Source organism: Triturus cristatus, chromosome 5_2, assembly GCF_964204655.1.
Source record: "Triturus cristatus chromosome 5_2, aTriCri1.1, whole genome shotgun sequence".
NCBI classification, from domain to species: domain Eukaryota; kingdom Metazoa; phylum Chordata; class Amphibia; order Caudata; family Salamandridae; genus Triturus; species Triturus cristatus.
Genome location: NC_140588.1, coordinates 238,121,538 through 238,144,381, shown reverse-complemented (window position 1 = coordinate 238,144,381; position 22,844 = coordinate 238,121,538).

Below are 22,844 nucleotides of genomic sequence, written 5' to 3'. Positions count from 1 at the left end.
ATTACACAATCCATGAATCAACGCAGGAAGATGAGGATATCAGCTCAGATGATGGAAGTAGCATCTTAGATGATGATTACCTACTTCTGGTTGAACCCCCAGAGTTTCAAGACGAGCTATACTTCCCTGACAACTTGACTTCCACTTCTTACTGTCTTTCTCCCTTATTTACTTTTATTTGTGTGTCTGTCTTTCTGGTTGGAAACTTCGAATCACAACAATTCCATCACCACCGTCTTCTAGTCTTTTATTGCCATATATGAGTTTCAGCTTTCTGCATTTCAGTCCACTCGTCCGAGTCCTGCTCCTCCATCCTCCTGAATCGCCATAAATCTATTGCCCTCAAGCCAGATGATTAGCATAATAGAAGAAAATCTTGCCTCATTGAGTCCCTATAAAAGAAGTGGAACATGATGATGACTACAATAGCTATCCTCCTTTCCGAGCCGAGAGAGACTGCCCATTAACTGAAGATGAGAAGGAACAGGTAATGAATGATGACATGAATTGGACGCTGACTGAGTGATTTGTGTTGTTGTTGTTTGTAGTGCATGAAGTTATTCATTGTGTACTATTATCTAATCTACACACTAAAAGTAACTCAAGGCAATTTTTATTTCCCTTCTTGTTTTTTAATAACAAATTTGTACTTCTACTGCAGGCCGATCCATTGCATTTTGAATATGGAAAGGGGACTCAATCTGTAAAATGCACACTGAGTTGGACAACACCTTGATGATGACCACAGTGACATAATATCTTTGCAGTCACTCAGTAGGATCCAAGATGATTGATGGAATAACTCAGAGTGTTTCATAAGTGGAATAAAAGGTAAACACGTAAACAACAATGACTGCAGACCTACATGTCTGTGTAGTGGTGGAGTTGAGTGTGGTGGTATGACTGAGAGCGGTGCATTGATTTAGTCACTTAATTTGTAAAATGCTGTGTTGCTGTATATTATGTGCTTTGTCTGCCTCTGACCCCCCCCAAAAAGTACGTTAAATGGAGGATGGGTCACGGCGGGTGCCGTGGGCCTGCTCTGTCCTGTTGTTGTTGGAGGTTATTGCTGGAAACAGACTAGAGTAGACATGATGTATCCATGCCACCTCTGAAAGTGTTCTTGTTGCACTCCACCGTAATTTATGCATTTTTTTTCAACTTGATCTTTCAATATGCCTTTTGTTTTTCCATCTACAATTACGGGCCGGCCCTTACCCTGTGATATACTGGGAAAAAAACTCACACTTACCTTACCAATAAATCCACATCTGCCAGGCAGGCAGTGGCGTCACCCAAGATTGATGGCCAAAGCGTCCATGTAAGGGAGGACCAAGAGGAATGCCGAGATGCAACTCCCCATTTTGACCAGGATAACATACAGTAACAGTATCAACTTTCACCATCTTTTAAATAATTTGATTCACTTGTTGTCTTTAATCATTACTACTGTGTGTTGTTGTTATTAGTATATTTGCTCTCTGCTTATAATTCAATTCATCCCTACAGCTATTTTTGAATTTCCTTTGCTATCTTTAATAGTAAGCCCGGGCCGGTACAACAGAACAGAAACTGTATGTAATTCTGGTCCCTGAGGGCAGAGAGGCAAGGCAAATTACATAATATACTGCTGCCCTGTACTGTCTAGTTGTCTAGTAGTAGTTAGTAAGTACTTCATTACCCATCAAGTTATCATCATCATGCATGCATTTCCTTTTTCTCCCTTAACAGATTTATGGATATGGTCGTCTGCCAAGATAGTTTTTTCTTTTGTTGTTGTCCATGCGTACTGTTTAAATCTGTCAAACCTTTCCCTTAAATCCCCCTTCCCAACCATTCATCAAACCCTAACCTTCTTCCCCCGGGCTGTATGCCTTATTGAGGTGTGACTAAATTAAATGGACACCAATAATTTATCACACGCTTGCTGGGGCGGATGTGGCAAAAGCAACGCTAATTCAATTTCAAAGCAGGGCGAGGATCTTCTTCTGCTTGCCCACCCATGAGCAGTATATTTACCAGGTAATTTTTTTACCAAAGGAACCTTATCCATCAGCATTAATTGCCGGCATCGATTGGATTTGTTGTCATCCTCCTACACAGCACTAACGGTAACGCTTGTGTCGAGTGTACTGTAGGCCTAGTCGAGTGACTCGACACAACTAGAGTTTGTAACTCTATGTACTAGGCTATCCCTGCCACCATTATGTTTTATTGGGTTTTCGCACATTATTGTTTGGCTGTAAGTTCTGTACTGTACTTCGTTCTACTACTCCTCCAATAGTCTCCCTCAGGCGACTGACTGTGTCATTTTCCTTTTTTTGCAAATGCTACTGCCAGTGTCTACTACTACTACCACCACAACCATGTCATGTTGGGAAAGAAAACCGTGCAGCCATCGCTGTGCCTAAGTTAAACATCAAGCACAGGTAGGAGAAGACATTTGGGGGAGGCATAGTTAATAATGGAAATTGTTTCATTAATTCAATTTCACACAACCCTTTGATGAGTCCAGTTGCAGAATGCATAGATTAGGGGAGACTGACAGTACTAATAGGAAAAGTCACTCAGTGAGGGGTACCGCATCTATCTGTTTGTGTCTTACAAAGTCAGCCAAATATTTAAATAAAACACTGGGTGTGGCCCTGTACCAGCAAGGAAACAGTGTGACGTAAAACCACAAAACATTAACATCGTTTGTAAAGTATAAATATATAATTTAATCCCCTAACAAAAATAAACTACATAAAAAATCCCACAACACCTGACCCACCCCTCTCCCTAACCCCAACCAATGTCCAGAACGAGAAAGTCCAACCTATACAAAATGTCCAATTGTCCCAAGAAAGTTAACCCCAACGCCCGATTCCCTCCCACCAAAAGAAGAAATAAAAAAGGGGCAATTAACAGGGTCTTATTGGCGGGCTCGCCTCTCCAGGAGGAAACGAACTTGCTCCTCTAGCCGAGCTACGCCGCGCTTCAACGCACGGCAATTGCATCCACGGAGAGGCAGCAGTGATATTAAAAGATGGGCGGCGGCGGGCGGCTGCCAGACGGTGGCACCATAATGCTGGAGGGGGTGGCTGGGGCCCAGGGCATTGGAGGAGGCTGCAGCTGCTGCCGCCTCCTCCTCCTCCTTCTCGGCCAAAACCACCAGCTGCCGGTATTCACTTTGATTGGCCTCCAGCTTCTGGCGCCGGGCCTTGGCTGCCAACTCCTTTCCGTCCGGTTTCCCTTTGGAAGGAGTAGCTATATCAAGAAAAAAAAACAAGACTATTGTAAAATATCCTCTTAACAAAGCTTTAAGACAAATTAATTCTACACATAGTGGCAGAGTAGAACTAGCAAGCACAGTACATAACATTTGTGGTATGTATCTATCCTCCCACTTCCTCGGCCTCTAACATTTGTGGGAGTTTCAGGCATTCAACCACCCATGCATCTGATTCCTATCAGCCACCTATGCATGCATGCATCCCACGTATCCTTCTCTGCCAGTTATAAATATTAAATCTCACCCGTCCTTCTTCCTTCCAACCTTCTTTCCCTTTTCGTTCAACCCATCCATCAAGGTCATCTGATCTGACTTTTAGTCTTCTCCATAAAACTTTCACAGCTGAGTTGAAGTCAGATAGAAGAAGCCATTGGTTACTTAACACTCCCACCGCTAATGCTTTTACTAATGCTAAGTAAAGGGTGTCTTCAACCGTTCACAACAACTTCTTACTTCATAAGTCTCAACAGTACAGTATACAGTACACCCTATCAGTGAGTGTAATGTCAATAAGTAAGGATTAGGAATATAACTTGCCACCGCCCGCCACTGCTGCTGGCTCACCCCCTGCAGCTTCTCCTGCAACTGCCACCTCTTCTCCGCCCTCAGCAGCCGCGTCTCCTTCTCCGCTGGCCCCGGCACTGGTGGACGGTAATACGCCTAGAAAAAACATTACACATTTTTTAGATGCCTTATACTCCTCCCCCTATTTTTCACTAGCAAGATTAAAAAAAAAGTTCATACATATACAACAGACATCACCAGTTTCAAATCAGGTAGTAGAGTACACACTAGTAGTGTTATATGGTCCCTAGGGTCATTCTAGTCTTTGCTTAGCTACCCCGAGCCATGCAACCATTTTACATTTGTGTCTTTTATTTTTGCGCACGTTACCTCGCAGCTTGTTGTGTAAGACGCCTTTGAGCCCACATGAGCTCATACTGCTACTGTCTGAGCGCTGCGTACAAGGTTGAAAAATAAGCCACTTTGTTATGGCGTTCTGGTGTTAGTCCATATTGGTTATCCAATAAAATGCTACACTTTTTGGCACGACTGAGAAATGCGTGCAAGATAGTACTAACGCGCACCATTTTTCTCATAGCAGACGGAAGATTCCCTTCTACGAACCAGAGCTTTGCAGAGCTTATGATGTAACCAGTACTAGGTTCTTCTAAGGTGAGGGGTCCCCAGAATTTGCTCAGAGATCTTCATTTATAATTTTATATAAACTATATTCCTACCAAGGGGAGGGTGGTGCTTCCACCACTGTTCAGTTATCATGATTTCGCCTTTTGTCTTCTACTTGTATTTGTTGTAAGTGTAACTAAGTGTAACAATGTTTATTGTTTTAATCTCATGCATTTTGCTGTTGGTGCTGTATTATAGAACAACGTACAGAGCTTGTCAGTTGAAAATAAACCTTTTGAACTTACATAGACTCGGTGGTATTTGGTGTGGACTTACATGAGTGAGTGAGCGAAAGGGTGTGCAATATGCATGTGCATTGCTTCCGCGACTGAGAGGTCAGGAGTGTTATAATCTGGGTTGTCTACTCATTGGGTATTGGGGGGTTCAGAGAGCTAATATTAATGAGACACTATAACTAGTCAGTCAGGGGATTGTGGTGGGTTCTGATTGAGGTGTGAGGAAGGTCCAACCTCCCATCACCAACATCCCATTTTCTTGTGCAAAGTTCTCTATGTGCAGAATTCCTACAACAGTAGTAGTATGTCCTATCCTATCAAAAAAAGTAAAATCTAGTTGGGCATTTTGTTGGTGGGAATTGTCGAAAAGCCTCAAGATTAAGAAGACTAGAAGTAGTAGAAAAGGACAACCCAAAGGACTGGACTCAATGGCTAGAGCTATTGGTGAATCTGAGTTTTATTTAAAACCTTTCAGATAAAGAGTGGCCAAATGGGCAAGCTTAGCTACAGACAGAATAGTAGTAGTACAGAGAGACATAGCAGAGGCAGTTAGAGGCAGCCATAACAAGAATTTAGGAACAGATAGTCTAGATCGAAAAAGAATTGGTAAAAACAATTGCATTAGGAAACGGAAACAATAGTTTGGAAAAAATAAGGTGCAGTAAAAGTTAGGGAATAAAAATTATTAATATTAAAAACAGGAAGACTTACTGGGGTCAGCAGCAGAGCCCTCGATAGAGGAGCGGTCCTTGTCCTGTTCCTCTTGTCCCTGGTGTTGTTCTTGTCCAGCTGCTGTCTCCGACTCCGACCCCGTCTTCTTGCCCCTGGATGCTGATCATGAAAGATATAAAAAAGAAAAGACAAACATTGATGATTGGTGTGAAACAAACAAAATAATTTTTAAAACGGTCAAAAAAACATTTATGGAAACAAATATTGCAATAAAATTGACCTATCTAATCTGGTTGACTAGTAGTATTGGGGGATTTGCGGAAAGAATAGTTATTATTAATCAACACTAATCCAGTGTTCCATTCTGATTCCAGAATACCAACTAAGCCTAAGTACCACCTGACATAGCCTACCTATTCCAGGCGGGCCAATTTTTCAATAAGTCTGCGTTTCCATTTATTTTAGTCATCAAAAATGCATAAATCAAGGATACATGCCGACATTTTTGCATACACCAAATTGTTGGTTTGTTGCTGCTGATGTTCTGATAGTGCTAAGTCTATTACCACTTATCACTAAACAAACTACAAAAGGTTCTACTAAGAACTGGGGTAAGCAGCACTCAGCAGCACATGACGTAACAGAGAGTGTATGACGAAGACCACAAAACAATTACCAACTCATACTAATAAGTAACGAAACCCAAGTATCAATCCACCACTATCTCTTAGTGATAGGAGGACAAAGGGAGGACTAGAGTGTCTCTACCATTACCTAATTTAAATTCTGTAAAAGAAACTCTTACATAAACACGCTAAGCGAGCGCAAAGTTGCAAACAAGTAAGATTAGTAGCGCCGAGCACCTGTGTCATAACAAACACAGAAGATTTTTAAATGTAATTTACCTGCAATGTAAGAAGCAGCATTCTTGCTGGTCGGAAAAAAAAAATATTCGCAATATATAACAGAGCAGAAGAACAGACATAAAGTGGTAATATTAAATAGCTACTCACCAAGCCCTGGGACCTCCACTCGTAGCAGGTCCAGCAGTTCCTGCTCTCGGTCCAGGATATTGGACCACCGGTTCGTCAACTGGTTTTGGTTGCGCCGGACACCAGAGCAGCGAAACACTGCCTGGCGCACCTTTCACCAAGGCTGCCTCTGCTCCCGGAGCCCGTACCCAGACCCAGGTCTGCCGCCTGCTGCCAGGGTTAAGGGGAGGTGGCACTGCACATAAAAAACCAGTGCGGCCACCTCGGCCTCACTGAATAAGGCCCATGACTGCACCCCGTGTTGGCGCCGCCTTCCGCAAGGAAGGCGGCCGCGGCTGTGGCTACGGCTACGAGCCCTGTGGCCCTTTGCCATGGTTCTGGGTAGTAGGACGGGGCGGAAAATAAAAGGTAGGAATGAAAAAAGTAAGTAAAAGAAATGAAAAAAGCAGGTAATAGAAAAAGAGTGAAAAAGTATTGAAAAATACACAAAATTTGAAAAAAACTCAAAATATAGAATCAGGAAAATAGAGAAATAGATAATAAATAAGAAAAAATCAAAAAAAGTTTCCACAAACAAAAGATTGAAAAGATAGAGGGAGGGTTGAAAAGCAGACCCAGAACCATAGCAATAGAGTGAAAAACAAGATGGCCTCGCCCATTGTGACCGCGTGGGCAAGTTCGCGTGATATTTCCCCTGAGCACGCAAAAAGCATCGCAAACAAGTATACGCGTTCCCAAACAGGAAATACTTATCACGAACAGGTGGAAGCATGCAGTACACAACCCGGAACAGGACTGTTAGCGACTGCATGGGCAAGTTGGCGATATATTTTCCCGCAAGCACGCAAAAACACATCGCGAATGGGTGGGACAAGCATTTCCGCATCTTCGCGGAGATTTCGCATGCTCGCGGAGATTTGTGGCAATTTTGCGAAGATTTGCATAACGCGACTACGCAAATTCCGCCCACCCCTATATATTACCTACAACATAAAGGCAAATGTTGTGGCTGCCATTACAAGACTCGGTGCCCGTGTTCCGAAAATGTTAAACAAGTAAGGTAGAGGTTGACTTCCTGGCCCTTATGGGCTGCCCCCCCCCGTGGTCAAAAGTTAAAAACATTCTTTTGGTCTTTGTACAATCCTGTAAGATTCCCAAGGGAGCCAATGCATCCCCCCGTGTGCTTCCAAAGGAGTCACACAGGAGTCCGGAGAGAGTCCCATGGAGGCCAAAAGAAAAATAAAAGAACAAAAAAAAAGGGTGGAGGCAGTGGCCAGACTGCTGAAGGTTATGAGGTGAAGGAGGTTGGCCCTGTGCCAAGCCCCAACTCACTTTCAGCCATGCACACTGATGGTTTGGGCTTCGGACCCGGCAGCAGGTCAGGCCCTATGGCCAACCACCTCCTTGTGCTTCACCCATTTGGCCATTCATGTGAGGGGTTGGTTGCAAATGTGCTATATTTTGTTATTACTTTACTTTATAATAAAGTCAGAAAATGACTGAAAAATACAAAGTTTAAAGTGGAATTATACATGAGGAAGGAAGGAAGATTTTAACCTAATTTAAAAATAACTTAGAAATTCAATGATATGTACTACCATTTATTAAAAAAAAGCAGGGAAATTCATTAGTTGTATGTAACTAAGATAAATATAACATGCACTGATGTGATGCTCCACTTATGATAGCACATATTACATCACTGATGACAGTTACTTCCAAGAGATACCCAAGGACAAATAAGTTGCATGGACAGCTCTACATTTCATTATCTATAATGCTTTGCAAACCACAAACACTGTATAAAAATGCCTTATAGTTAAACTTCCACACACTTCTTGCACTACAAATTGTTACCCATGAGTTTGGATTTTCATGAAAGAAACAGGCAAAAAAAGGACCACGTCAAGTGTGTTTTCCAGTGTGGTTCTATTCTTTATTTAGCATGAATGTGGCATACATTTTAGTCATCAGGTTAACACAATAGTAAACCATTTAGACTGCCAATAGACATTTTTGTAAACCCAAAGTTATCAAAGGAGCCATGTTGTTAGTGGATAACAGAATGTGTCCATACTAAGCGTGGCCTCCACACTTCAAACTCTAGCTAAATATGTACTTTTATCTTATATTTACATGTCACCAGCAGACACACTGTACAACAGATAAAATGGACACAAGTGCACGGAGAGTGTGTCTATTAATACAGTGCTGTTTTTAACAAAATGTAGCATGAGCAATAGCAGCAGTTTTTAGATTCAGGCTTAACCAGCATATCCACAATCATATGAATCCCAGATATATCTTTAAAATGGAGACCCAAGGAACCCCTCGCAGAAAGGCACTTCATGAAGTGTACACCTTTTCCTTACACACAATATCCTGTAATTGTTAAACCTTAGCTAAAAATTATATTTTCTAAAGTTGATGTGCTGTCAATGTCTAGAGGTTTGCTTTCAATTTTGGGGAGCAGACAACTGACTGAGTAGGTCTACTTCCCCCATGAATATTCACTAATGCCACTGCGGGGGAGTCCCGCTTCTGGCTCATGCTGTGTCATCTAACCTGCAGCCAGGACAATGCCAGGGAGGCTGTTTGTCTGACTACCAAGGGTTTCCCCAAAGGTGGGTACATGGACAAGACCACCATTCCTCAGCAAACAATAATTTGTGAAATGGGTTTATTTCACTAATACCTCCCAAAATGACCAATAAGAACGTATAGTTAGAGAGTTAACAGAGTTATTTAGGGCCTGGTCATCACTAGCATATGCAGTTCACCTTCCTTTTAGAAAGGTCCTGTAGGCATGTTTGTTTTGTTCATTCCCCATTGATGTTGGTCTGGCCTGTCAGCATTTTCGATGTATAGTTGCTTGAGTTTTTTTCATCTGCAAAAGGTTTCAGAATCACATCAAACATTCCTTAGAAGAAAAATGTAGAAGCACAGATCCTCACCGACCAGAAATATAATGCCTGATTGGAGGACTTTATCCAAGCAAAATCTTCAGGACCCTTACTCGAATGAGGATAAATACAGGTCTGAGAGTGGAAGTGGTCACTAATTTAAATGAATCATTGGCATATGGGTGCTTTCTGGACATGCAGACAAGCATTAATGAGAGGTTCTAACATGTTTGGCAGGTGGTTGGCATATACATCAATTCACATTGGCATGTAAATCTGCAATACTATGTATAAACTGAAATTGCCACTGGAGTTCTTGCAGTAATCACCAATAATCCATATAAGAGTGATGCCACATTGCCATTAGAACCCATGGATATCAGGCCCGGAATGGTATTCCTTCCTACAATACCTGTATTCAGTGTTGGTGGGCATTGGTCAATTACAATGAGGTAAAGGAGCAATTTTAATTGGAGAAAACCAAGAGAATTTTAAGTGATGTAGGTGTTGGGTGGCCATAGCACAGTACAATATATCTGTATCCAATACCATACCTACTGGCTAACCTTGTAAACAAGATGAGTCTGGGTCATAAAAGTATGTTCATACCTAAGACATACACGTCTAAAAGAGTTCCCATTATGTGTTCGCCCAAAACATTCTCAATAACAAAGCATTTAAACAACATACATGTGATTTCCATGTGTACTCCATATAACACATTCATACATGAAGCACTTGAAATATCAACATGAGTTTGTCAACTTAGACATCCCCAGGGCCATCTCAGTGGAATAACCCAGAAAAACAATGCTTATTGTGTTTCTAGAAAACAAATTCGCAAACATCTGTCCATCACTCCCCACGTTAATTTGTGTATAGTGCCTCCTATGCTATTTCGCATTGTCATAACCCAGATGCAAAACCCTGTCTTCTACAGATCCAGCCAGTGGAAGAAAATATGATTGTGAACATTAAAGTGATGTAGAAGTGCTTGACTCTCTTGCCTGCAGCCACCTACCCAATGCATGGGAAGATGGTTGCCCCCCCCACACGATACTGTGAAATGTTTACTCCGGATTGGTCACCCCTTTCTGGGAACCATCAGGGTGTTGCATCTTGTTGAGAATGTTATGATTTTATTGTGCATTGCTGAGCTAGTTAGATTAACTACTTGGAGAGCAGATGCCTTATATTACCCCTGCTAAAAGAGTTAGACTCCTGTCACAGGTCTTGAAAACTTACTAACCGATATTGAGGCTATGACCTTTATAACAGCACATGATATCATATGAATTTACGAATCTTGGTGTGAGAAGGAAACAATAATTAAAGGATACTACGAGTTCTATTGTCCACCAACTAAAACGCGCACAAAGGGCGATGCAATGGGGGTCATTTCAATTTTTCTTTCCGCTCATTGGAATTTTAAAGTTAAAGATCATGACAATAGACATAAATATCTACAATGCTTGGAAATCTAAAATTGGCTATTTAACCATATAATCTGCAATTTATTTTTAATAAATGTTTACGTCCATCCAGCATCAGCAGAGAAACAACAGTGTGTGAAGAAATTAGAACAACTATTCACTTTGATTGAACAAAGACACATGGAATCCCATCTTTCATTAACTGGAGATTTTAACCTAAATATGTTAGATAATCCCTACCTAAGCATGGTATAAAAACGGAGGACATCAATCAATCAATCAATCAATACATTTGTAGAGTGCACTACTCACCCGCGAGGGTCTCATGGTGCTAAGGGGGGGGGGGAGTGGCTACTGCTTGAACAGCCAGGTCTTGAGAAGTCTCCTGAAGGTCAGTAGGTCCTGGGTCTGCCGCAGGTAGATGGGGAGGGTGTTCCATGTCTTGGCGGCGAGGTGGGAGAAAGAGCTGCCGCCGGTGGTGGTTTGGTGGATGTGTGGGACGGTGGCGAGGGAGAGGTCAGCGGAGTGAAGCTGGCAGTTGGGTGTGTAGAAGGTGAGTCGTTTGTTGAGCTATGTTGGTCCGGCGTCATGGAGTGCTTTGTGAGCGTAGGTGAGGAGTTTGAAGGTGATCCTCTTGTTGACGGGGAGCCAGTGCAGGTCTCTCAGGTGGGCAGTGATGTGGCTGTGGTGGGGGAAGTCGAGGACGAGGCATGCGGAGGCGTTCTGTATGCGTTGAAGTCTTTTCTGGAGTTTGGCCATGATTCCCGCATAGAGGGCGTTGCCGTAGTCTAGCCTGCTGTTGACGAGGGCCTGGGTGACCATCCTTCTGGTTTCGGTGGGGATCCATCTGTAGATCTTGCAAAGCATGCAGAGGGTGTTAAACCAGGAGGAGGAGACAGCATTGACTTGCTGGGTCATTTACAGTGATAAATCCAGGATGAACCCCAGGTTGCGTGCGTGGTCGGTGGGTGTTGGTGCAGCTCCTAACGAGGCCGGCTACCAGGAGTTGTCCCACGTGGAGGGGGTGGAGCCGAGGATGAGGACCTCCGTCTTGTCTGAGTTCAGCTTCAGGTGGCTGTTCTTCATCCATTCAGCGACGGCCTTCATTCCTTCGTGGAAGTTGGTCTTGACGGTGGCAGGGTCCTTGGTGAGGGAGAGGATCAGCTGGGTGTCATCGGCATATGAGATGATGCTGGGGTCATGCGATTGGACGATGTTGGCGAGCGGTGACATGTAGACGTTGAAAAGGGTCAGGCTGAGGGATGATCCTTGGGGTACGCTGCAGGTGATTTTAGTGACTTCGGATCGGAATGGAGGAAGGAGGACTCTCTGGGTTCTGTCGGTGAGAAAGGAGGTGATCCAGTCCAGGGCTTTGTCGCGGATCCCTGCGTTGTGGAGGCGTGTGTGTAGGGTGTTGTGGTAGACAGTGTCGAAGGCGGTCGAGAGGTCTAGGAGGATGAGGGCCGTGGTTTCGCCGTTGTCCAGCAGGGTCCTGATGTCGTCGGTGGTGGTGATGAGATCGGTTTCGGTGCTGTGGTTGCTGCGGAATCCGGATTGGGACGAGTCCAGGGTGTTGTTCTCTAAGAGGGAGCAGGTCAGTTGTCTGTTGACGATCTTCTTGGTGACTTTCGCCGGGAGCAGGGAGATGGGCCTGAAGTTCGTGAGTTCTATTGGGTCTGCCTTGGGTTTCTTGAGTAGGGCATTTATATCGGTGTGTTTCTAGCTCTCTGGGAAGGTGGTGGTCTCGAAGGAGCTGTTGATGATCTTCCGGAGTTGGGGTGTGATGATGGAGCTTGCTTTGTTGAAGATGTGGTGGGAGCAGGGGTCTGACGGTGAGCCAGAGTGGATGGTGTTCATGGTGTTGATGGTGTCGTTGATGTGGTTCCAGGTGCGCAGGAGGCCGGTGTGGCTGGGGGGTGGTGAGTCTGAGGTGTTGGCAGCTGTCGGGGCTCAGAGTGTTGAAGCTATCGTGGATGTCTATGATCTTGCGGTGGAAGAAGGTGGCTAGCGTGTCGCAGAGGTCTTGTACCAGCAGGATGTCGTTAGAGTTGGAGCTGGGGGTGGTGAGTTCTTTCACGATGGTGAAGAGCTCTTTGCTGTTGCATGCGTTGTTGTCGATGCATTCCTTGAAGGAGGTCCTTTTGGCGGTTCGAATGAGTTGGTGGTGCCTGCGGCTGGTGTTCTTGAGGGCTGCGTGATTGTCTGGTGTCTTTTAGTGGCGCCACTTTTTCTCGAGTCTACGGCAAGTCTGCTAGGATGCTTGGAGGTCGGTGGTGAACCAGATGGCCCTTCCATTGGTGTGTCTGTTTGAGAGTTTCTTGATCGGGGCGAGGGTGTTGGTGCAGTCGTCGATCCATTGCCTGAGTTTGCAGGCGGCTGTGTCGGTGTCAGTGTGGTCGGTTGGTGGGTCTAGGGCAAGGGGGGTGATTAGCTGGTCTTCGGTGACCTTGTTCCAGCTGCGGTGGGGGATTCATTGCAGGTGGTTGTGTACAGTGTTTTTCTTGAAGGAGGAGTGACTACAGCGGTGGTCGGTCCAGTGAAGTTCAGTGGTGTGGCTGAAGGTGACGTGGTTGCTGGCGGAAAAGATGGGGTCGAGCGTGTGTCTGGCAGAGTGGGTGGGTGTCGTGGTTGTCGAGGTTTCGATCAGGGTGGTGGAGTTGCTGTCGTTGGTGTTCTTGAGGTGAAAGATCAGGTTTCCGAGGAGGATGTAGTCTGTGGAGGCCAGTGTGTGCGGGCTGACGATGTCTGTGATGGAGTCACTGAACTGTGGTTGGGATCCGGAGGACTGTAGACGAGGGTTCCTCTGAGGGTGGTGTTGGGATCGATGTGGATCTGGAAGTGAAGGTGTTCGGCAGTGCTGAGAGTGTCTTCGGTGCTGGTCAAGATTCTAAGGGTATTCCGGTGGACGATGGTGATTCCTCCTCCCAGTCTGTTGGTGCGATCCCTGTGGGTAATCTTGTAGCCGTCCGGGATGGCTATGGCAATGTCAGGAGCCTAAGAGGGGGTTCGTCCAGGTCTCAGTCGGGAAGGCGACGTCCTGGGAGGATGAGTCGAGCAGGTCCCAGAGTTCGATGGCGTGCTTGTGGATGGAGCGGGTGTTGAGTAGTACGCATCTGAGATGGTTTTGACTTGCCCTGGTGGGAGGGGCATAACGTGCGGGTGTTTGCTGGCTGGTGAAGCTGCAGTTTCGGCAGGTGAAGGGTCCGTGGGTGAGCTTTGGGATGGCCTGGAAGCAGGTGGTTGATCGGTCGGCATTGAGTGCGTGGAGGAGATTGGCGTCGTAGCGGCATTGGGTGTCATGGCGCTCGTGGGGGCCAGTGGGTGTGGTGCTGGGCGTGGTCCAGGCACAGTCAGGCGCAGACGGGTTTGCCATAGGCGCCCCAGCAGCGTGGCAGCACAGCGGCCTCCATTAAGAAGGGAAGGTGGGAGGGAGGAGCAGCTGGGAGGCGGGTGGGAGGGTGAATGGGTGAGCGAGGGGGGCAGGGCCGCAGGGGACTCAACGGCGGTGTAAAACTGAAACAGGGAGCTACGGGAAGAGGAAGGCGGTGAACAGAGGACACAAAGGCAACACAGTAGCCCAGAGGAGGGCAGGAAAAACAAAGGACAACAAGGCAACACAGTAGCCCAGAAGAGTGGGAAAATTACAGCGTAAAAACAAGAGTGGGCACAGGAGCAAGCACAGGAAGCACGAACTCGCGGCAGCAGCGGGAGGAGGGACACAGGCACAGACAGGTGGAGCTAGCTGTGTGGCGTGGGGAGCGACCTGCCTGAACACAGGGTCAAGTGTCGCTCTCCTTGCATGCAGCAGCCACCATTAAGAAGGGAAGGTGGGAGGGAGAAGCAGCTGGGACGCAGGTGGGAGGGCAAATGGGCAAGCAAGGGGGGCGGGGCCACAGGGGATGCATCAGCAGGAAAAACTGAACCAGGGAGCTACAGGGAGAGGAGGGCGGGGAACAGAGGATGAAAAGGCAACACAGTAGCCCAGAGGAGGGCAGGAAAAACAAAGGTCAAAGAGGCAACACAGTAGCCCAGAGGAGCAGGCAAATTACGGCGTAAAAACGAGAGCGGGCACAGGAGGCATGAACTCGCGGCAGCAGCGGGAGGAGGGACACTGGCACAGACAGGTGGAGCTAGCTGTGCGGCATGGGGAGCACAAGCCATATGCTCGCAAATATCTGATTTCTTGGGGAGCTCATTACTTGCATCACTAGAGGCATTGTCAATGCATGCACTGAATGGCCGCTTCACAGGAGACCAACCAATAAGCACCATGCATTACTGCCCAAAGATGTCAGCAGTATTGGATTACACATTCATCTCTGTCATGCTCTTTAATAGTATTCAAACCTATTTGATAGAACTACGCTGTGAAAGTGATCATATGCTCTAGTTTTGGGGTTTCTCCACCACAACCAAGAGGAACCCATCAATTTCGGTGATAGGGACTAAAGACCACCACACATAGAGACGGATCAAATGGAGTGCGGAATCCTTGACAAATTATGGTGACTGGAAAACTGCCTTAGCTGATAAGGGAATGTTATCAAAAGAAGCTATTAGCGACTGGAAAAAGCTAGTACAATTATCAATTACCTTCAGGGTCACCAACAAGTCGGGTCCCGTTTTCTTAAAACTTATGGCCTCTAAATCCTGGTACACAAAGAAGTTAAGGATGTTAAAAAGGTCATTAAACAAGTAGTGCTGTGCACTCAAAAGTCAGGCAAACCCGAAATTATCCATTGAGGTTAAAGCACTGCGTTTAGAGTATAAAGAACAGATATGGCAAGCCAAATGAGATCATGAGGAATGGACTCAATCCGAATTGTTTGTGGCATGTAGGCATAGAAATGCAAGACACTTGGATTATCGTAAAGAGACTGAACAGTGATTCATTGATCAGTGCCACAAATGGGAACAATGTTACAGCTGAAAAATAAATAATGCATGTGACCTTGCTATATAAGGCTTCTCCCATTAACACCTTCATAGTGACAGGTTTAAGATTGACACAAACCACGGCATAAACGATTGCGTCCAAAAGCCTACAATACGCGACTACCATTGATGCGGGCAGAATGTCAATGTTAATTCGAAAAAGCAGAGGTGACAGAGCGCCAGGCGCGAATGGCATCCTGGCGTCAATTTATAAACAGGACATGGATTTCTGGTCTGCAACATTGCAAAATGTATTTAAGAGATGCATAGTGCAATATACAGTGCCCTCATCCTGGAAAGGTTCAATTCTCCATTCCATATACAAAAAAGGCCCTAGCTCTATTCCAGACAGTTACAGATATATTGCATTAATCGACATTGAGGTAAAGTATTTTGCCTCACTATTACTTGAGGACTTACAAGACTGGGCAATGTCAAACAACCTGCTATGCCTCAACCAAACTGAGTTCAGAATGCAAGCGGGCACCATTGACAATCTGGTGGCCATAAGGATGCTTGCCACCCAACAAATCCAGAAAAAGGAACAGCTGTTTTGTTGCTTCATTGACTATAGTAAAGCTTTTGACTGCGTCATCCGTCACCTGCTGTGGACCAACCTTACAGTTTGGAAAATCCCAGGACCTTTACTGCAATGCATTATACTGCTTTATTTCATCTTGTGGGAAAGAGTAAAACGTGGAGGCCGCATGGCATTTTCAGACAAAATTAACATCGAACAAGGTGTCAAACAGGGGTGCATTTTAGCACCAACCCTTTTTAATCTGTATATGTGCGCCTTGGTTCCTGCATTAAATTTAGTTAACAGTCATGCTCCCAAACTGGCGAATCAACACATCTCTTCTGTGCTGTACGCAGGAGACGTCGCCTTGCTGAAGTCAGACGCCAGTGGAGTGGGGCTTCAAAGATTGTTGGATGCCCTAGCCACGCACTGTCAGGCAAATGATATGCAGATCAACTATGAAAAAACAAAAACAGTTATTTTTGGTCGAAAAAAGAGAAAACAAGATCACTGGCACCTTAATAACAATCTCCTGACCATTGAGAATCAATATAAATATCTGGGCTGTTGGTTGGATAACAAAGGGAGTCTTTTACTACACTTGAACTCACTAAAACCAAAATCAGCCTCGTTGCAGGGTGCTTTTCGGACAATATCCAAGGGTACAAATAAGTTCTGTTAGACCCGGCCCTCGTAACATAGTCAGACCTGACCCCTGCACCTCACACCAGCCCCGAGCCCCTGGCCTAGCCGATCCTTCCCACCAGAACACACGCACCCGACCCGGACTTCCCCCGTCCATAGGCCTTCCTCCTTCTGCCACCCCGGGCCCGCGTGCCCACTGCATGCACCAAGATGGCCGCCCGGCCCCAGCGCGACCCTAGCCTACAGGTGCCACTCCGGCTGGAGGACATCGCGCTCCCCTTGGGATGAGAGAGGGAGGAGCAGTTTCCATCACACCTCTGCGCTTCCCTGGGACGGTGGGTTTCGATCGACCTGCCGGCCTCCCTGAGGGCTGGCTCCACGCCTGCTGGGTGTCTGGGGCTCCTCCCGACCCGGCCCTGAAAGGATCAAAGGACAATGGCAGGGAACCCCCAACAAGCGACCCCCAGGTGACAAGACCCCTGCCTGCACAGACTCCGGACATCAAAGAGGAGTCGCCCTATAACAAGGGGTGCTCTGGGACTGTCCGGCAGATTCGCCTTGGAAACACCTGAGCCCTGCTGAGTGACTCGCGGCTCCCTGAAAGATCGTAAGACGTCCGAACTTGTGCTTGAGCCCTGCTGAGTGACTCGCGGCTCCCTGAAGATCGTAAGACCTCCGAACTTGTGCTTGAGCCCTGCTGAGTGACTCGCGGCTCCCTGAAGATCGCAAGACCTCCGAACTTGTGCTTGAGCCCTGCTGAGGGACTCGCGCCTCCCTGAAGATCGTAAGACCTCCGAACTTGTACTCAAGCCTGCTGAGTATCTCGCAGCGCCCACAGACTCCCTTGGTCCCGCCGGACCCCACGACGACAAGCGTATCCCCCAGCTCGAGGATTGTGAGCTGTGCGCCGGATACGCTCCTGCATTTGATCCATTCCCCCCAAAGACTGTCCCGCTACCTCCTAACCCCCCTCCAAGACTTTGTGAGCCCGCGCTCTACTTGTATATATATTGCCTTGCTGATCATAAAGATCTTACCACTCCAATCTGATAAAGATTTGCTCTTAAGAACTCTCGGTGTGGTGTCTCTTTGTCGTGTGGTGCCGAGTGTACGATCCTAGATATGAGATTCCTCCCCTGAGGAGTCTCCCGCCAGTGCCCGGCTACGATACCTCGAGGGTTGGTCTCAGAACAGTCAGGGTCCCCTCCGGGCCCCTCTGAGGTCGCCTTCTAACATTGGTGGCAGCGGTGGGATTCGGGCCCATAATCTAGAGATCGTACCGTGAACGGCTGACGCACTACCGACAAAGATGGCAGAAGGAAGCGCCGTGGTTCTCGTAGAAGACGACGCCAGTACCGTGTTCCAGGTGGAACAGCTGGAAGAGTACACTCACAGAGAACTAAAGCAATTCTGTAAGGAACTCAGAATCGCTACCACTGATCTCAACACCAAAGAAGATATGCAAAAGGCACTGAAAGCTTGGGTGGATTCTGGAGCCTCCCGCTCAGAAGGAGCGGTGGAGCCCCACGACGAAGCAGGACCCTCCCAAGGAGAACGCAGAAGCAACCAGGTGCGAGGCTTCGTACCAGACGGGGGCCTATCCCCGGAGGAACTCGCAGACAGAGAAAAAAGTTTCCATCACGAGCTCGAATTAGCCAAACTTAAAATTGAGGGCGAATTGAAATTAGCCGAGAAAAAGCTAGCAGTAGAACAGTTGCGAGTGCAAGGAGAACTGGAGGAGAAGAAACTCCAACGAGAACACGAGGGAAGGAGACTTCAACTAGAACATGAACGCAGCTTGAAGGAGATAGAACTGAAAGCAAGAAGCGAAGAAGCGCGGCCCCCGGGGAACTGGGAGGCGGCCGCCCCGACGGAACAGAAGGTCCACATCCCCAAGGATGTGGTCAAGGAATATTACAAGAATGATGACATTCAGCAGTGGTTTCGGGCCTACGAGGTCGCCATGACCTCCCATCGGGTCCCGCAGAAGGATTGGGGGGCTGGGTTATGGGGACGGTTCCTGAGCGAAGGGAGAGACACCCTGCTCGACCTACCCACCTCCATGCAGACCTCCTATGAACACATGAAAGCGGCCCTCCTCACAAGGTACGGCCTCACCCCGGAGATGTACCGCCAGCGGTTCCGGGACTGCAGGAAGATCCCGGGTACCACCTGGGTGGAATATGTGAATTTCTTCAGCCGTGCCTTCGATGGGTGGATCAAGGGCAGCAAGGTAACCACCCTGGAAGAACTAACTGACCTTATGTTATGGGAACACCTGGCTGCCAACTGCTTTGTGGAACTACGCCAGCATCTGCTCGACAGCAAGCTCACGGACCCAAGAAAGCTGGCTGTCGAGGCGGATCGCTGGACCAACACCCGGGTCTCCCGGGGCCCTGTAGGAGAGTACCCCCGAGCCAGTCAGGGACCACCCCGCCAGAGAGGGGGGGGAAACCAGGGAGGGCAGAGAGAGCCCCAGACTAGTCCCCCGAAGTCCCAACCTCCGCCTTTCCCGGCACCCCCACCAGCTGTATCCGGCCCCCCCCTGAGACGGGGGCACCGGGTAACCATCACTTGTTTCCGTTGCCAGAAGCCCGGGCATTACGCCAACGACCCTGAATGCCCCATGGCCCCACGCACCAACCAGGCAGCACCCCCCGCTAGACAGATAGCCAATGTAGCCCTGGGGGAGGAGGTTGAGGAGGCCGAGGAGTGGGAACCCGCCGCTATGGCCCTAGTGTCCTTAGGAGATAGGGAGATGGTCCCTGGGAGCCTCCTGCCCTCGAACACAAATAAATAGGGCCAGCTCGTCACGATCAATGGCCACCAAGTAGAAGCCCTCCGCGACACCGGGGCAAGCATCACTGGTGTCCTCAGCCATTTAGTCCTCGAGGACCAGGTCCTCCCCAACGTATTTTGCCCTGTCATTTCAGCCGACAACACAGAAAGCCTATGTAAGGTAGCCCTGGTGCCCTTCGAGTGGGGAGGGGTGGTCGGTAAACTGAAGGTCGCAGTGAGAACATCCCAGCCCGTCGACTGTCTCCTGGGGAATGACCTGGAAAGTTCCCCCTGGGGGCAAGTTGAGCGCAAGACCCACCTAGGGATGATGGGCCTCCCTGAGTGGGTGTGCGCCACCACTCGATCCATGGCAGCTCGACTGACCCCCCTGAGGGACGTCGACGACGCCCCGACCCCTGAAGATGGGATGGTCCCAGCCGAGGGCCCCCACATCCCCCCACCGGAAGAGTCGCTCGCCAGTGACGACCCGCCGCCTTCCGACTCCACCCCAGACACCGAGTTAGGCGATCTGCCCAAATTAGCACAGTGGCGCCACGAAGGGGGCCCCTCCCGAGAGGAGTTCTGCTGAGAGCAGGCTACCTGTCCCTCCCTGGTCGGGCCCCGGCAACAGGCAGAGGCCCAGGCCGCAGGCGACCAGACGGGGACGCACCGGGTCTATTGGGAGAATGACCTTCTGTACAGCGAACAGAAGTCGGTGGAGCTAGGGTCCGGCCGGGTGCTGGTGCTACCACTACGCTTCCGAAACCTCCTCCTGGGCTTGGCCCACGACGTCCCCCTCGCAGGCCACTTGGGTCAGGACAAAACATACAGTCGCCTCGTGACTCACTTCTACTGGCCTAGAATGAAAGCGGATGTAGAAGGCCACTGCAAGTCCTGTCCCACGTGCCAGGCCAGTGGGAAGAGTGGAGGGAAGCGCAAGGCTCCCCTCCAGCCCTTCCCTGTCGTCAGTACCCCTTTTGAGCGGGTCGGGATCGACATTGTAGGACCTCTGGACCCCCCAACTTCCCAGGGGCACTGGTTCATCCTCGTCCTGGTGGACCATGCCACTCGTTACCCTGAGGCCATTCCCCTGCGCACCGTCACGGCCCCCGTGGTGGGCCGGGCGCTGATGGGGATCTTCTCCCGCATGGGTTTTCCCCGCGAGGTCGTGAGCGACCGCGGGACCAACTTTATCTCCCGATACATGAGGTCCTTATGGCAACAGTGCGGGGTGTCCTACAAGTTCACCACCCCGTACCACCCCCAAGGAAACGGCCTGGTAGAGCGGTTTAACCGGACTCTGAAGGGGATGATCGCGGGCCTGGAAGAGCCCCTCCAGCGTAAGTGGGACCTCCTGCTCCCCTGCCTCCTATTCGCATACCGAGAAGTTCCCCAGAAATCCTTGGGTTTCAGCCCCTTCGAGTTACTCTACGGGCACCCCTTCAGGGGGCCCCTCAGCCTGGTCAAAGAAGAGTGGGAGGCGGCGCCCCGAGGCACCCCCCGAGACGTGTTCCGTTACGTCCTGACCCTCCGCAATCAGACTAGGAGGTTCCGGGAATTTGCAGAGGCCAATCTGGAGGCGAGTCAGGAGGAGATGAAGCGCTGGTACGACCAGAACGCCGCGCTAGTCGAGTTTCAGCCGGGCCAGCTGGTGTGGGTCATGGCCCCCGTGAAACCCTGCGCTCTCCAGGATAAATGGACCGGGCCCTTCAAAGTAGTTGAGCGAAAGAGCCCGGTCACGTACTTGGTAGACGTCCAGTCACCCCGGGACCCCCTCCGGGTCCTCCACGTGAACCGCCTCAAGCCCCACTTTGTGTGGACAGAGCTGAGCCTCCTACTGGCCACTGACGACGGGTCCGAAGAAGAGTCGGATCCTCTCCCGGATCTTCTATGCACCAAGGAGAAGGACGGCTCCGTAGAAGGAGTGAACCTCTCCCCGTCTCTTACGCCCCAGCAATGTGTGGATTGCCGCCAGCTCCTAGGGCAGTTTCTGGACCTTTTCTCCCTGGTCCCCAAGGTCACCGACTGGTGTGTCCATGACGTGGATACCGGGGACAGCCCGCCAGTGAGACACTGAGCCTACCGAGTCCCCGATCGGGTCCGGTCCTGTATCCAAGCCGAAGTCTCGAAAATGTTGACCCTAGGTGTGATCGAACCCTCAGACAGCCCCTGGGCCAGCCCCGTGGTCCTGGTCCCAAAAGCAGCCGCCCCTGGGGTCGCCCCGGAACTCCGCTTTTGCGTGGACTACCGGGGACTCAATGAGGTCACCCGAGCCGATGCCCACCCCATTCCCCGAGCCGACGAGCTCATTGACCGGCTTGAAGCTGCCCGGTTCCTCAGCACCTTCGATCTCACCTGCGGCTACTGGCAAATTGCGCTCACAGAGGGAGCCAAGGAGCGGTCCGCCTTCTCCACCCCGGATGGGCACTATCGCTTTCGCGTAATGCCCTTCGGGATGAAAAATGCCCCGGCCACCTTCCAGCGACTGGTAAATAGAGTCCTGGCCGGGCTGGAAAAATTCAGCGCTGCATATCTCGACGATATCGCAGTTTTTAGTTCCGAATGGAGTGAGCACCTCCAACACCTCCGGAGGGTGCTAACCGCCCTACGCCAGGTGGGCCTCACCGTGAAAGCCAGCAAATGCCAGATTGGGCAAGGTTCGGTAACCTACCTGGGGCACCAGGTCGGAAGCGGGCAGGTCGCCCCTCTACAGCCCAAAATCGACTCCATCCTAGCCTGGGAACCCCCCACCACCCAAACAGAGGTCCGAGCCTTTCTGGGCCTCACGGGCTACTATCGGAGATTCATCCGGAATTACGGCAGCCTGGTCGGTCCCCTCACGGGACTCACGTCCAAGAAGCAGCCCAAGAAGATACAGTGGTCCCCTGCCTGCCAAGAGGCGTTCAATGCCCTGAAAACGGCCATGTGTACGGCCCCCGTCCTCCAGGCCCCCGACTACTCCAAAGAGTTTGTGGTACAAACTGATGCCTCCGAGCATGGCATCGGGGCCGTCCTCTCCCAAGTAAATGACCAGGGTCTGGACCAGCCCGTGGCCTTCCTCAGCCGAAGGCTGTTGCCCCGGGAACAGAGATGGAGTACCATCGAGCGCGAGGCGTTCGCAGCAGTCTGGGTCCTCAAGAAACTATGCCCTTACCTGTTCGGCAACCATTTCAGGGTCCAGACCGACCATCGCCCCTTGCGATGGCTCATGCAGATGCGAGGAGAAAACCCCAAGCTTCTGCGGTGGTCAATCTCCCTCCAGGGGATG